We start from the raw sequence: 15,448 nt of genomic DNA, 5'->3' as shown, positions 1-15,448 counted from the left end.
CTCCGATCGCCGGCTCTGCCCCTGCCCAGGTCTACAGCCTCTGGCTGAGGCTTCAGGCCTGGACAGGGGACCCCCAGCTCCCTCCGATCGTGGGCTCCGCCCCTGCCCAGGCCTAACACCTCTGTCCAAAGCGTTAGGCCTGGGCAGGGGACCCTTAGCTCCCTCCGATTGCCAGCTCTGCCCCTGCCCAAGCCTAAGGTCTCTGGTAGAGGCATTAGGCCTGGGCAGGGGCCCCCTTGGCTCTGATCGCAGGCTCAGGCCCTGCCCAGGAGTCCCCTGGCTCAGGCCCTTCCTAGGCTGCTCAGGGACCACACGTGACCTACCTCGGAGTGACCTGGGTGCCCGATGATGTTCCCGGGACCCAGGCCACTGGGCACTTTTGCATGCAAATTAACCACCATCTTTGTTGGACTAATTTGCATACTCTCCTGACTGGCTGGTAAGCATAGTGGAGGGACAGTCAATTTACATGTTTGTCTATTATTATAGACTAGAGGCCCGTTACACAAAGAGATTCGTGCAATAGGCCTTCCCTTCCCCTGGCTGCCAGCTCTGGCCAGAGCCTTCAGTCTTCGATCCGCCACTTCGTGCCTACGTATGCAAATTAACCACCATCTTTGTTGGATTAATTTGCATACTCTCCTGATTGGCTTGTGAGCGTAGTGGAGGGACGGTCAAGTTACATGTTTGTCTATTATTAGGTAAAACAGTATACTGTGATCTGGATTAAAAATGGCGGCAAAGTAGAAGGATGCTGCAGGGACATGCTCCCAGGAACAAGCTGGAATTACAACTGAAATATGGAAAGGATTCCTGATTAATCAATGGAAAACTCACAGGAGAGAACCCTGATACCCAAGGACTGAAGGTGGAGACCACATAGAGACTGGTAGGAGGGGTGGAGGCGTGAAAGGGCTGGCTGGGCACCCACAGACAGCAACTGAAGTCCTGGAGAGTTATCTCAGTTGTGGGGGTAGCCACTGAGATCTAATCCCAAAGCGGGTTCCTCAGTAGAGAGCACCAAGTTGAGGAGGGTACTCACATAACATCTAGCTGTGAAAAGCTGTGGAGTGCTGTCTGCCAGGGAGTGGCAGCTGAAAGTTCGGGCACCCTCTTAAAGGGCCAATGCACAAAAATTCCCAGTGGAGCCACCCACCTTGTGCTCTGGCAGAGGGAGGGTGAAGTGGGCTGGAGCTGTGAGGGCAGAACCCAGGACTGGGAACTCAGAGGATAGAGCTCAGAAGGCAGATACCCCAAGTTTCCTGGGCCGAGTCATTCCCTCACACAGCGGAGGACATCTTTCCCACACAGACATCTACCTTGCCTGGGGGAAAGGCAGTCAATACACCCTATTGGAAAACACCTTGTCCTGAGGCCACTTAACAGAGTAAAAGTAACAATTAGCCTCCAGGCAGAAGCAACTGTCCCACCCTATTGAAAAAACTCTTTCCACACCTAGGGACTACTGCCTGGGGGCAATTCAAGTCAGAATCCTATTAGTCTGTAGGCAGAGGTGGTCTCTGGAGGCTGAGTCTTAACCTGATCCAATTAGTCAGAAACAGCCTTTAATACTGTCCTGCACTAGAGATTGAGAGGTGTAGAGCAGGGGTCCTCAAACTTTTTAAACAGGGGGCCAGTTCACAGTCCCTCAGACCGTTGGAGGGCCGGACTATAGTTTAAAAAAAACTATGAACAAATTCCTATGCACACTGCACATATCTTATTTTGAAGTAAAAAAACAAAACGGGAACAAATACAATATTTGTATTTGCATGTGGCCCGCGGGCCGTAGTTTGAGGACCCCTGGTGTAGAGGAACTATCTAAAATATAGTCACAAACCCAAACAGACAACCAAAATGAGGAAACAAAGAAACAACCCCCAAATGAAAGAACTAGAGAATTCTCCAGAAGAGATAAATGAAGCAGAGATAAGAAATTTATCTGAAACAGAGTTTAGAATAATGATCTTAAAAATGCTGAACAGTATGAAAAAAGATATAGTAACTATAAAAAAGAACAGTCTGAGATAAAGAATGACATAACACAAAGAACACATTAGAAGGAATACACAGCAGATTAGGGGAAGCTGAGGATCAAATCAGTGAATTAGAAGACAGAGTTGAAAATATCACTCAATTAGAGAACCAAAAAGAAAAAAACAATTAAAAAACAGAGGACAGCTTAAGGGAGCTGTGGGACAATGTGAAACGTAACAATATTAGAATAGTAGGTGTGCCAGAAGAGGCAGAAAGGGAGAAAGGAATAGAGAAGGTGTTTGAAGAAATAATGGTAGGAAACTTCCCTAACCTGGTAAAGAAAAAAGTCACACAATTTCAGGAGGCACAGAGAACCCCAAACAAGAAGAACTCAAACAGACTCATGCCCAGACACATCATAATTAAAATGCCAAAAATTAAAGACAAAGAGAGAATCTTAAAGGCAGCAAGAGAAAAGAAAACTGTTACCTACAAAGGAGTTCCCATAAGGCTGAAACCTGATTTCTCATCAGAAACTCTACAGGCCAGAAGGGAATGGCATGAAGTACTCAAGGTAATGGAAAGCAAGGATCTGAGACCAAGATTACTATATCCAGCAAGGCTATCATTCAAAATAGACAGTCAAATAAAGAGCTTCCCAATTAAAAAGAAGGCTAAAGGAGTTCATCTGCCCAAAGTATAACCAGTTAACTACAGCAACTTAAGACTGATACTTTTTTTAACTGAGAAGAAGATTGCCACTTTTGTCAATTTCTCTCAAGGAAGAAAAAAGGAAGACATACCAATAAAAATGTTTTCAGAGAGTGAAAATTCTTTTCAAGTTTAGGAGCAGGAATTTTTCTCAATTAGAATTTATAGGATCTATTTTATACAACATTCATAAATAAACAAATACCTTCTTGCATATGAAATTCTGGCAAGGTACTAAAAAAATAGCAAAAATTATCCACACTAAAACTATAAATTTTAAATCTGTTTGTGTACCTATGAATACAAAATGGGAACATAATTATTACCTATAAGTCTACTATGTTATATTCCAACCCCTGAAATAATTTTCCCCCCAAACGCCTATGGGACTTAAGATACAGTATTCATGTTGGCTCTTATCATTTTACTTCCACATATAGCTTATTATCTTTATAAATATATAGATTTCTTCCATTAATTGTGTCTAGACTGGATTTTTTGGAAGACTAACACTGTATGTTACAAAATAGTTAATTTTAAGCTTACTCTGTTATTGAAGATTTTAATATCTTAAGGCAAATCTTTTCTCATTCACATTTCTAATACCTGAAGATTTGGCATAATTATCTTCAGGTATGCCTGCAAATATTTAAACAGTCTGATCTAGGATTTGGAGAAGAACAATCAGTTGAAGCGGCACAGAATGAGTAGAGGCAAGAATATTTGGGGGGAAAGATTAGCTCTGTTAATAAACAAGGTCAAAAATAAGGAAGAGAGCCCTAGCCAGTTTGGCTCACTGGATAGAGCATCGACCTGGGGACTGAAGGGTCCCAGGTTCGATTCTGGTCAAGGGCATGTACCTTGGTTGCGGGCACATCCCCAGTGGGGAGTGTGCAGGAGGCAGCTGATCGATGTTTCTCTCTCACTGATGTTTCTGACTCTCTATCCCTCTCCCTTCCTCTCTGTAAAAAATCAATAAAAAATATATTTAAAAAAAAATAAGGAAGAGATAAAGATGTTGGGAAACCAGATATGTGGAACATTATGGAAAATACAAAAAAAGGACTTTATTTGAATAATAGGAAAATGGGGCCCTCCACCACAGCAAGGCAGCAGTTGGTGGGACCTGAGTAATGTTATCCTGTATTCCACTTTTTTTAAAAATATATATATATATTTTATTGATTTTTACAGAGAGGAAGGGAGAGGGATAGAAAGTTAGAAACATCGATGAGAGAGAAACATCGATCAGCTGCCACCTGCACACTCCCCACTGGGGATGTGCCCGCAACCAAGGTACATGCCCTTGACCGGAATCGAACCCGGGACCCTTCAGTCCGCAGGCCGATGCTCTATCCACTGAGCCAAACCGGCTAGGGCCTGTATTCCACTTTACATAAAACATTTTCCCTCCAATTTGTCACAGTCCCTGCTGAGCCCTCAGCAGAATGACTGTTGGTTGCCATTTAATGTCATGCTTGCACTTTACCCATGGCTCTCTCAAATGTGGAAAAAGGAAAGTTAACCTGATAGAAACATGTTTTTCAAAAACAATGATGGACCCCTTCCTTCCTGAGAAAAGGTCTGTCCCACATACCTAATATTTACTGAGGGCTAATTTCCTGTCCCCAATATAGGTATGTCAATTCTTAGCTTATCCTGCTTGTATCCTCAATTTTAAGTTCTTGATTTAAATAGAGGTAAAAATTTCTTTGTTGATAATTTGTTTTACTCCTCTATTCAGTTTGCTATCTCGTAGAGCTAGTAAATCTCAGTAATCAATTACCTCTTCCAACATGGGGAAAGTGTAAGAAAAGGTCCAATTTTATTTAAGATGTTTGAATGTCATCTTTATATTATGGTTAGAAGCTATACTATCTTTATTTTTAAATAAAATTATATATATTTAAGGTATACAACATAATGTTCTTTTTGGGTGCTTTAGTTTGGTCAATCCTCACCTGAGGATATTTTTCTATTGATTTTTAGAGAGAGTGGAAGGGAGGGGGAGAGACACAGAGAGAGAAGCATAGATGTGAGAGACACATCAATTGGTTGCCTCCCACATGTGCCTGGAACCAGGGCAGGGTCTGATCCTACAACCAAGGTACGTGCAAGCTCTTGACCAGAATCAAACCCGGGACCCTTTAGTCCAAGGGCTGACACTCTATCCACTGATCCAAACAGGCTAGGGCACATGATGTTTTACTATATATATACATAGTTGAAATGATTATTACAGCCAAGCTAATTAATGTCCATTTCTTTATATAGCTACCATTTCTTGGTGCATGTGGTGAAAGCACCAGAAAATCTACTCTCAGCAAATTTCCAGTATATAATATAGTATTATTAACTACTGTCATCATGCTCTACGTGAAACCTCTAGACTTATTCATCCTACATAATAGCAACTTTATAGCCCTTGACCAACATCTCCCTAGGTTCCTCATCTCCCCACCCCTGGTAAACACTGTTCTGATGTCTGAGAAGCTGTACTATGTTAAGATTAGGTTATGCCACATAACCAGAGTCTTAAGGAGCTGAGCCACTCATGAAAGAGGAACCAAGTCATGCATGAGAGGAGATAGCAGAAACTGAAAGGACCATGACTTAGCTAAAAGTCCCACAGGGGCCGAAGGCTGGGACATACCTGCTCCTCAGTCAATTGAACCAGGCAAGGATTGAAATTCAGTTTGCAAAAGGAAGAAGTCTTAAGGAATAAAAGGAAAAATACTGCTTTCTCAGTAGCTAAGGAAAACTCATCTAAGACCACAGATAGATATAAAGTAAAACTAAAATAAGATCAATATCTTCTAGAATAGGGGAAAAGAGAAGGCTCTTGGGGAAAAGCCGAAATCTGATGGCTAGATAGAGTCAAGGGAGAGAGGGCTCTCTAAGATTTAGATTTGCCCTGTTTAATTGCTGTATATCTATGATATACATCAGTAACTGACCACAGTATATAGATATAAATTCTCACAGCTAAGTAGTTACTGCTCTCAAGACACCTGCTCCAAGAAAATGGCTACAAATGTTCAGAGAATGTTCTTGAATCTGAAGGCAAAGAAAAAATACCAAAAGTGCTTGGAGTTGGAAACAGGGTACATAGGATATTTTTATAGGAAACAAGACAAAAAGTGAGAGCAGTTAACCTTACACTGGTGTTTGTTTTTAATAAAAGCAGCACAGTGTAGCTGGGGCAAGTTTTCAGGGCTGCCTAAAAATGCTCTTAACTCCGGGTTTATTGCTTTATTTATAGTAATACCTCACATATCCAACACAGAAAACAGAGTAAGTTCTGAATTATCTAGTTAACTGACAGTTATCCCATTTATTTGTTAAAATTTTCTAAAAGTAATACCATTTCATGGGAGGGTAGAACATGATCTTATAACCATTTCTGGTTTACCATTATAGCTACAATCCTATCTAATAATAGACATACATGGTAATTGACCATACCTTCGCTATGCCTCCCATTGGCTAATCAGCGTGATATGCAAATTAACCACCAACAAAGATGGCGGCTAATTTGCATACTGCAGGCAGGGCGGGACAGTGCCATCCCGCCTGCCCTGCTGCCATCTGGGCCTGCTATCTGCGACCCAGGGTGGCAGGCGTCCTGTGTGCGACCAGACCCGGGGCGGCCAGGCGGGGCAGCGAAGGCTTGAAGGTGGCTCCGGCCGGAGCGAAGGCCTGGGTCCCGGGTGCCGGAGGAAAACCAGTGCCGGCAGCCAGGGGAAGGGAATGCCTATTGCACGAATCTTTTCGTGCAACAGGCCTCTGGTATATAATAATGAAGTCTAAATATAAAGCTAGAAAGCAAAAATAAAATCTGAAAGCTGTCAAAGTCATTGAAAAGTCAAAACCTGATAGATTAGGACCTTAAATTCCAAGTGCTTCTAAAATAGAGAACTTCTAAAAATTACTTATTTTACTAGAGTAACAGACTAAATCCAAGCAGTTACTGAATACATCTTTTCAAAAGTCTTTTGGAAATTGGAGGGCAATGAACTAAGTCTATTAAGTTCTTACTTAAACTAGTCTCCTGACCTTGCTCTGAATATCACATACTCCTATCCATATTTATGAATCATCATTGACAAGAAGTAAATTCCCTTATTGGAGCTTTTCAAGATTCTTTTTTCATCTGAAAGATCAGACAGACTTTTTTTGAGCTCAGATCATTAGGTTTAGGTTCTTTCTAAGGTGTAAGTCTTTCTTGCTAAAATGTATGCTAAACTGTGATGCTGTTGCTATACTTCATTTGTGAAGAACCCCAAATATTCATTCATGTTTAAGTACTGAGTCACCCACCAGACATGGACTATTTTTTATTATTGGTTTGCATTCTCTTCCATTAGCACAAATAAATAAGAAGTAATTATATAATGAAATAAATTGACAGTATTCCAAATTACAAAGAAGTATTAAATGAAGGCAAAGAAAAAAATGTTTGAATTAAAAAAAAAAATTTAGCTAATTCAGTAATAGTCGAAGACCTGATTTTCTCCATCATTAGACTTGAAGTTTCTCTTTGGACTTCATTCATTCTCCTTAATTACTTCCAAAGTAAAGCAAAATTGATTTTAATATAAACAATGTAAAATACCTGCACACAAGTTAATCTGCATGTCATAATGAGAGCTTCTTTAAAAAATTCATATCTATATAAATACATTAATGATTCATGTACACTTAGTTACATAGAAAATTTACCTGTTTCCCTGCAAAATACCTTAAGGTGGAGTCCTGCAATCCCAATCCAGACCACCACCTATTTTTATAAAGTTTTATCAGAACATAGACATGCTCATTTTTTTGTGTATTGTCTGTGCCTATGACTGAGACCATATGGCTGGCAAAGCCTTAAATATTTATCTGGTCCTTTACACAAAGTTTGCCAACTCCTGTCCCAAGGCAATGGTCCATGCCCAAGAGTGTTCATTAAAAGTCACTTGGGACCTTTTGCAAAAGATACCTGTCTGTAATCCCCTATCTCCCCTTTCTGATTTCATAGTTGGCTAGGTACCACTGTTGGTTAGTAACACTATTAGTCACCTTCTGCTCCTTTGTATGCAGTTAGCAGTGCTAGCATTTTTACACTGTGGGTGCTCCATTTTGTCCTTCATTAATGCTAAATGAGCCACACACTGTAAACAGCACTGCCATTCAATACTTACTTAATACTTTAACCACTTTCTCCTCCTTGAAACTCTTCTCCCTTTGACTTCTACAGCATCACTTTCTCAGTGGAACACATTTCAAATGTCACTTTCTATGAAGCCTCTGCCTTCTCAGGTAGAATAATGGCGTTCTTTCCCAACTCTCCTGTGGCATTCTTCAGATACTCCTAAAGCTAAACTATATTCATTCATGGTTGCACCCAAAGTGTTTCCATTTGTGCATGGTACAAAGTAGACACTCAATTAAGTATCTAACAAATGAACAGATACATGAATTCTAGATGCAGGTCTTGACAAATAATATAATGCCTATGTAAACAAAAATAACACCATACTGGATGAGTGAAAGCTGAAGAAACAAACAAAACTCCTGTTTGAAGCATACACTGCTCTCTACCATCCTGAACAAATAACCAACCTGATTTTTCCCTCTAGATTTCTCTCCTTCCTTTTCAAACTGCTGGAGCTGCAAACAACACTAAAACACAGATTAACCAAAACAGGAATTTTAGGCTATACCATTACTTCCATGGTCAGTTTACACCTAGCTCATTATTAAGGCTTCACACTATTATCTAATTGAAGCTCTCTCTTTCAAATTCAACCAACAATTAATAAGTGGCCATTATTTATTAGAACACTATTGAGCACAACTGAGACATCAAGCACTGTGCTAAGTGTTTTCCATGCATTATCCTCACTTAATCCTATGCTAAGCAAGCAGAATAGTTTCTATTCCCCCAGAGTTCACAGATGAGTGGGGAAGAAAGGCTTGAGAACGTGTAACAGATACAGTGCATAGTGTTAAACTTTATGACAGAGGTAAAAGCTCAATAGGACTCAAAAACAGAGAAAACTGATCCGAGGAGATGAGTAACATGAGCACATATGCAGCAGTAGAGACAAGCAGAGGATAATTGGGAAACAGAGGAAAGGGAATGAGTTAAGGAATGGAAAAGGTGACTTAAGATATGACTTCTGAAGGGTACAGTGAGGCCTCTGGATATTGTTTTCTATGCAGTAAGGAATCAGGAAGATTTTTACTCAGAGAGTGACATTAGGTTTTAAAAGTAGAGATCAAATCATTACCAGTAGTATGCTGGAAGGGTGGGAAGAGGAAGACTGCATTTAGGAGGCCATTAAAAAAGAAAAGAAGGCAGAGACAACCCAGAAATAGAACCAAGTGACCGATGTGGAAGTATAAAGAATTGAAGGTAAAGAATTCAGAAAGAGAATCAGGTTTCAGGGTGGGGAGTTAACGAATATTGGTTTAAACAGGTTGAGTTTAAGATGCCTGCATGACAACTATGGATACCAGACAAATATGCAGCCATTATCTTCCATTCTCCACAGTGACTACTGTATATCACTTATATCCTGAAAAATAATGCACTGTCTTTCCCCATCCCCTCTAATCCAGCTGAAATTCCTTTTTAATATTTAAAGACCCTGCCCTAGCCAGTTTGGCTTAGTGGATAGAGCATCGGCCTGCGGATTGAAGGGTCCCAGGTTTGATTCAGGTCAAGGTCACATATCTTGGTTGCAGGATCCTCCCTGGCCCCGGCCCTGCTCGGGGCTCGTGCAGGAGGCAATCAATCGATGTGTTTCTCTCACATTGATGTTTCTCTCTGTCTTTGCCTCTCTCTTCTACTCTCTCTTAAAATCAATGCAAAAATCCTCAGGTGAGGATTAAAAAAAAATTTAAAGACCCTGCAATCATCTCACATTACTCAATTCCAATCCACTACTGCCAGTCTCAATGACCCATTCTAATATACCTAATCTGTTTCCTTGACTTATCCCTTTTTCTTAACCTTACAATCTCTAGGAAGCAGTCTTAACTACCTAAATAGGCAAGAATCCTCACCCACGGGAAAATTTAAAAAGGGTATACTATAAATTGTCATATATGCAGATTCATGACATGCCCAATATCTAGATCATAAACTCTTGAAAATCATACATACTTTTTCTCTGAGGTGCAAAGCACTCCACTGGTACTGAATAAATAACAAAGTAGTGGGGGTGCAGGAAGCAACTAATCTGTTTCTCTCTCATCAATGTTTTTCTCTCTATTTGCCTTTTTATTTTCAGGGGCTACAAAAAATATCTTAAGTGTAACACAGAATCAGAATATTCTTATACATTATGTGTATACAGGATTTTTGCCCTAAAAACAGTAAGTTAATGCTAATAACAGAATATATTAATATGAATCTGATTATGTCCTAAATGAGGTACTATGTCCATCTCTGTTAGAAAACTACTAAGCTCTAATCATGACATTTTTAAATGTGATTTTTTGTTAGGTAGCTTAAAATGCAGGCTAGTATAATCAAATGATTAAGAATTCTGACTTTGTAGTTAACTGGCCCTGGATTCAAATTCCAGCTCTGCCACTTACTAGCTATATAACCACGGCCAGGTTACTTAATTTCTCGAAGCCTCAGTTTCCTTGTCTGTAAAGTGAGAATGAATACCTTCCTATCTCACTGTATGATTATGAGATTAAATAGGATCATGTACTTAAAGTACTTATCCCAGTCCCTAACACATTTAGTGTTCAATAAATGTTAGCTGTTTCTACTATTGAAAAAAGCAGGAGAATATTCAGAGGATTTCTTAATACATGTGAGTAAAATTTAGTTTGAAAAGGGGAAAGCTTAGGAGTGACCTGAGGAAAGTCATGAGATACATGAGGAACTTTTCATTAAAAAAAAATGTTTTTATTGATTCTTTAGAGAGACAGAGAGGGAAGGAGAGGGAGAGATAGAAACATTGATGAGAGAGAAACATAGATCAGTTGCCTCCTGCACTCCCACTACTGTGGATGGAACCTGCAACCTGGGCACGGGCCCTGACCGGGAATCAAACCAGTAACCTCTTGGTGTGTGGGACAACATTCAACCAAATGAGCCACATTGACTGGGCGAGAATTTTTTATCCTATATAATAATCCTCTATAATAAAGAGATAATATGCAAATTGGCCATCACACCCTCACACAAGATGGCTGCCCCCATGTGGGCACAAGATGGCCACCACAAGATGGCCTGCAGGGGAGGGCAGTTAGGAGTGACCAGGCCATCAGGGGAGGGCAGTTGGGAGCGACCAGGCCGGCAGGGGAGGGCAGTTAGGAGTGACTGGGCCGGCAGGGGAGGGCAGTTTGGGGGGGGTGTCATGCCTGCAGGGAAGGGCAGTTAGGGGCGACCAGGCTGGCAGGGGAGGGCAGTTAGGGGTGACCAGGCTGGCAAGGGAGTAGTTAGGCATCGATCAGGCTGGCAGGGGAGTGGTTAGGGGTGATCAGGCTAGAAGGCAGAAGTGGTTAGGGGCAATCAGGCAGGCAGGCAGGCGAACGGTTGGGAGCCAGCAGTCCTGGATTGTGAGAGGGATGCCCAACTGCCCTTGAGGGGTCCCAGATTGGAGAGGGTGCAGGCTGGGCTGAGGGACACCCTCCCCGGGGCACAAATTTCATGCACTGGGCCTGTAGTTTTTAATAATAAAAAAACAAATAGTTCCTTGATTGGAAAAGGATCTAGCATAAATGGCTTTAAATTAAGCAAGATGGCCCAGCTGAAGTGGCTCAGTGGTTGCGCATCGACCTATGACCAGGAGGTCACAGTTTGATTCCAGTCAGGGCACATGCCTGGTTGTGGGCTTGATGCCCAGTACGGGGCCTGCAGAAGGCAGCTGATCAATGATTCTCTCTCATTACTGATGTATCTATCTCTCTCTCCCTCTCCTTTAATCTCTGAAATCAATAAAAATATATTTTTTAAAAAATTAAGCAAGATACTTGAGTTATACAGAAGGATTAATTTCTCGACTCTGAAATGTGTTATATAATACTGCTCCTGTTTCAGATTGCTTGGGTAGAATTACAATTTCTTGATATATTTAAGAATAGGACAAAAATCTTACATTGGATGGCTTCTAGCAGTCTTACCTAGGGGTAAGGAAGGAGAATGAAATAGCCTTTTGAACTCCTTTTTTTCCTAGAGTCTGTGACATATCTGACCCAGGTACTAATTAGAACAGTAACTATCTGATGTAGATACTCTTTTTTTTAAACATATATTTTATTGATTTTTTACAGAGAGGAAAGGAGAGGGATAGAGAGTTAGAAACATCGACGAGAGAGAAACATCAATCAGCTGCCTCTTGCACACCCTCCACTGGGGATGTGCCCACAACCAAGGTACATGCCCTTGACTGGAATCGAACCTGGGACCCTTCAGTCCGCAGGCCGACGCTCTATCCATGGAGCCAAACCAGTCAGGGCTGATGTAGATACTCTTAATGATCTCACCACCAACTTCATCCAGAAAGAGTACATTCTTCAAATATACTGCTTTCAAGTGTCTCCTTAACAAAAGGAAAATAGTGGTAACTCATAATTTTATTTGGAAATTTGCATTTCTTGGCTAGATGGTTGGAGAATAGGAGTAGGTGGTACAGATGTGGTGTCTCCATAAGGCTTCAACAGGAACTGGAAACCATTCTGGAAAAATATATATCTGTCTTAACTGTAAAAACAGAGTCTCAAATTATAAAAACCTCAGTACCCTGCCAAATTTCTCCTGGTCCACCTTGGGGCTATATAGTTAAAGGTGATGTAAAAAGAGATGAATACATTCTTGTGGAATGGTTTTTCCTCCCCTGATCCTTGTGGCAAACATGAAAACCTTGGAAATCTGCCTTTGGCAGCATGAACATAGAAACCACACAACCATACCTCCCGCTCTACTGCAACCTCCCATCCTCTCAAGACTGACCCATCTGGCTACCTATATCACTTTTCTATCAAGCCCTAACCGCTTCTCTCTCTACTTTTCTTTGGGGCAAGTGAGCAACTCTGGAGCCAACACCAAATATAGACTAGAACCTGCCTTGAGAGCACCCAGGGACCAGCACTCCTGTTTTCGATTATTTTCAATGAGTATTCATGACCTACTTTTCACCTAGAAATCTAGATAAACAGGAGCCAGGACAAACAGGCTCACAGGATAAAATGCTTTAAAAACTCAATTAGGGATGCTGATTATCTAGTTTATATGTAGCTTATCTACCTACATGAAGTTCTTCACTTTTCTCTCCCTTCCTATTTGATTTATGGTCCTTTTATTACTTAGACAAATTTACAAAGGAAAAAGTAAAGAAAAAAACTAAAATTTGATATTTTGGTTACTTGATAATACTTCATATAAAATGATATAATGGAAGGAGCAAAACTAAAGGCTAAAAGGAGACTTCAAAATAATTTCAATGTTAAACATATAAATGCTACTCTAGTCCTGTCCCCTATATAAGTTATTTAAATTTTGACATTTTGGGAGGAGGAAAAGGAGCAAAATTACATACTCAGGCTCCAAAGTTCTCTATTTCTGCCATTATTCTTCAATGCCAGATGCCCACAGCCTCAACATGGCTTCAAAACACCTAAGGAAACTCTGTATATTTTATAGCAGTTTTTGTTATGCAACATCACTGTTTAGTAAGCAGTGGTACAGCATTATCTGTTTACCATGGGTGAAAAAATTAAGTTAATGACTTATCTAAAGTTATATAATGTATCAGTGGCAGAGTTATTTAAAAAATAGACTCCGTGACTTCCCAGCCCAGCATGCTCTTCATTAGCCTATGATAATATTAGCTGGACCTTATTATTTAAAATTAATACCTAGAATGGTGGCTATTATTTATCAAGTCCTAACCACATGCCAGGCACCATGTTTAGTCCTGTATAGTCTCTCTCTTAATTCTCACATTATCCCTGTGAGAAAAGTACAAGGACTGATGTTATCTTCTTTTGGCAGGTGATGAAAACATGGCGTAGAGAAGTAAATAATTTGCCCAGGGTCAACCAGCTAATAAGTGACAAAGCTGGGATTCAAATACAAAACTTTTACTATAGTTTGTGGTTTTTATCTCCAATATTGTTCCACTCCCTAGATCAATGAATAAGTTATGTATAACTCACTACACTTGAGGAGGGGGGAATCAACTCCATACACTATACCACTAAAAATTAATCAAAACAACTTATAATAGTGAAACCTGCACAAAGTTCTGATGCTTTCTTCACACACAGTCCAAATAGATTAAATCTCCATTGAATTTACCAATACTGCCAGATGTATGCTGCTGCTTCATGTAAAACTAGGCTATATACATATATATATATATATAAATATATATATATATATATATATATATATATATATATATATATATATATATATATAATGTAAGTGACCATTATGACCAAACGACCAGCCGGTAGCTATGACGCACACTGACCACCAGGGGGCAGACGCTCAACGCAGGAGCTGCCCCCTGGTGGTCAGTGCGCTCCCATAGCCAACCTCCCGCGGTTCCTCCCCCTGGCAGGCCGGCTCCGATTGGCCCTGATCGCCGGCCAGGCTGAGGGACCCCACCCGTGCATGAATTCATGCACCGGGCCTCTAGTTTGTTACTAATATTGTAACAGTAGCGACCAAAACTGTTCCTGCTCTAACTAGACAAAAAAATTGTAACAAGTCAGGATGTGGAAGCATTTTCCAGACATTTCATAGTGCCAAGGAATAAATAATGGGCTGATAAGGCTTACAGTACACCCACCATCAAGTAAATAGTATTCTTTCTTTGTATCTGATTTTGTTTTTAAGGATGAGGAAATAAAAACATGCTGTTCTGGTTCTCAGGTCAGTAAGCCACAGTAACATGAAATCTAAAGCCACATTTAAACAAATAAAAATCAAATTAAAATGGAGCATTCTATTGGTATCTACAGTTTTGGGGGTGGGGAAGATAAACATTTTCAGTTAAGATCTCATTACAACAAAAACAGTCTGACTTCTAAATTTCCATTTGTGCCAATACTGACTCTAGGATTTAAGACTATTTATCTTAAAGCAAATCTCAAATGTTGTCCTTGAACTTCTTCATATTATTTTTTCTAATACTAAAAGGTTGACTACTTTTCAAAATAATTCCTGATCATCAAAATGATAGCTTCCACTTCCCATCAGATTCTTTGTGAAATGAGATTACTTAGTTCCCAAGAGCAGAGATATACGTTCTGTCAAACCCATCTTTAAAATAATGAAACACTTCATAGTGAAGCTACTGGAGGTACATTTACAGATGCAATTTCACTAAGGAGTTCAAAGGAGAAAAATAATCAAATGAAAAGAAACTGTTTTAATGCAAACCATAATGTATCATAAATATATCAACTGAAATGACACTACTTTTCCAATAGAACAATATAGTATCTTGCCAATCTGGTTACTGGTAGTGAAGACAGCTATAGGAACATTACTCTAGCATAGCTTCAGAAAAACTGTAAAACTCACCAAAAGTTATCAAAAGTCATAAATGCTGGGTTATATACCTGAATCACAGTTCAATACTTTGTTCAGCAACTGCTGACATTTTTCTGTTGAAAGATTACTGCCATCTTCATTTGTAATGACAATTACTTTATGATGGGTGAAAACACATCAAAATTTAATTGTGAAAATATACTTAAATGAAAACTTTAACACATAATACATTCAAATTAAGCA

General features: G+C 40.0%; 1 protein-coding gene across 1 annotated transcript in view; it reads right to left on the bottom strand.

Annotated features, from left to right (window-relative positions):
• Nucleotides 1–15,448, bottom strand: part of PHF6 (PHD finger protein 6) — a 58,187-nt gene that overhangs the window by 37,881 nt on the left and 4,858 nt on the right. The gene's annotated exons all lie outside the window — the stretch shown is intronic.

Source organism: Myotis nattereri (genome assembly GCF_964212035.1).
Source record: "Myotis nattereri genome assembly, chromosome: X".
Lineage (NCBI taxonomy): Eukaryota > Metazoa > Chordata > Mammalia > Chiroptera > Vespertilionidae > Myotis > Myotis nattereri.
The sequence above is the reverse complement of the archived record's forward strand: the minus strand, read 5'-3'. Positions and strand labels throughout refer to the sequence as shown.